Raw genomic sequence first — 1,581 nt, 5'->3', positions numbered from 1 at the left:
AATTAAAATATAGATTCTTTTGAAATTTCTTAATTAAAAACTTCAAATCAAGATTTCTCGAGATTCCAACCGACACGTTGAACGCATATTGCACACCGTACTACAGTACGATGTACACATTTTTGAGTGCCTATATTTATCCATTCAACTGTGCACGCCCCGCGTGTACGCGTAGTGACGTTTTCCTAACCGCCACCACCACAACCACCACCCCCGGTTTGGTAGTAAAACAGTAAAACGTTCAAGATAGTCAGACGCGGCGCCCAGTGTTCGCCGGGCCGCCGCGGTTGATGAATACATCCCATATCATACGACCACATCACCACCATCATCATGGCCCTGTGTGTGTGTGTGTGTGTGTCGTTGTTGTTGTATTCCATCATCCCAGATGTAGATCCTCCTATGTAGGCCTCAAATAATGTGTGACTACCCCTAAATTTAAGCATATTAATAAGGGAGGAAAGAAAACTAACCAGGATTCCCTGAGTAGCTGCGAGCGAAACGGGAAGAGCTCAGCACGCAGGGGTGACGCACTGTTGCGCGTCCACCCGGTTCATTGTACTGGAGCGTTCGTTATCTGCCGTAACCGGTCGCTGGTTCAAGTTCAACTAGAATGTGGCTTTTACTCCCAGAGAGGGTGATAGGCCCGTAGAGCGGCGCACCGACGGTAGAAGGACGCTCCATGGAGTCGTGTTGCTTGATAGTGCAGCACAAAGTGGGAGGTAAACTCCTTCTAAAGCTAAATATCACCACGAGACCGATAGCGAACAAGTACCGTGAGGGAAAGTTGAAAAGCACTCTGAATAGAGAGTCAAAAGTACGTGAAACTGCCTAGGGCTCAAGCCCGTTGAACTCGATTATCCGAGCGGAGACATTCACCTGCGGGGCTGGCCTTCCCATCCAAACAACGAGGGCCGGCGCCGCAGGGCACTTGTCTCTCCCGCGCACGAGGACACTGCGATCCATTACGAAACAGCTTTCGCGTTCCACTGGGACGCGCAGGTCGCCCGACAGTTGCCCCCTGGTGCTTCCCCCGGTTGCTTGCCCCACAGTAGCGACGCTCAGTTCCGAAGGCCTGTGCCGCGAGGTGGGGCTTACTGCACGTGGTGTGCAGTCGGGCGCGTGATGGATTCCCACGAGTACGACGCGGTGCCTTTACACGGCACCGCGGACCGTCGATCGGCAGTGAAAGAATCGAGGTACCTCCGGGACCCGTCTTGAAACACGGACCAAGAAGTCTATCTTGCGCGCGAGCCAATGGTCGTGTCTCCTTGAGCACCAAAGGCGCAGAAAACATAACTTGCCTTGTTCTGCGGGATTACGGGCGCGGCTCTCTGCTCGTCCCTCCATCCCCGGGTGTTGTACCCGGCATGCGGGGCCGTTCCGGGGTGGTGCGTTCATCGTGCCACACCGCCGGCACCGTGCCACAACATACCGCGAGTGCGCAGGATGTGACCCGAAAGATGGTGAACTATGCCTGATCAGGTTGAAGTCAGGGGAACCCTTAGGTATGTCCGAAGCAGTTCTGACGTGCAAATCGATTGTCAGAATTGTGCAGATGGGCGAAAGACCAATCGAACC

At 53.7% G+C, this 1,581-nt stretch overlaps 1 non-coding gene across 1 annotated transcript in view; it reads left to right on the top strand.

Moving 5' to 3' along the window:
* The first annotated feature begins 406 nt into the window (after positions 1-406).
* Positions 407-1,581, top strand: part of LOC134228299 (large subunit ribosomal RNA) — a 4,470-nt gene continuing 3,295 nt past the window's right edge. Inside the window, exon 1 of the ribosomal RNA XR_009983945.1 lies at positions 407-1,581. This exon is cut by the window's right edge and continues 3,295 nt beyond it. This is a non-coding gene — a ribosomal RNA (large subunit ribosomal RNA).

The sequence above is a fragment of the Armigeres subalbatus genome, chromosome 3 (assembly GCF_024139115.2).
Source record: "Armigeres subalbatus isolate Guangzhou_Male chromosome 3, GZ_Asu_2, whole genome shotgun sequence".
NCBI lineage: Eukaryota > Metazoa > Arthropoda > Insecta > Diptera > Culicidae > Armigeres > Armigeres subalbatus.
This window is presented reverse-complemented; position numbering and strand designations above follow the sequence as displayed.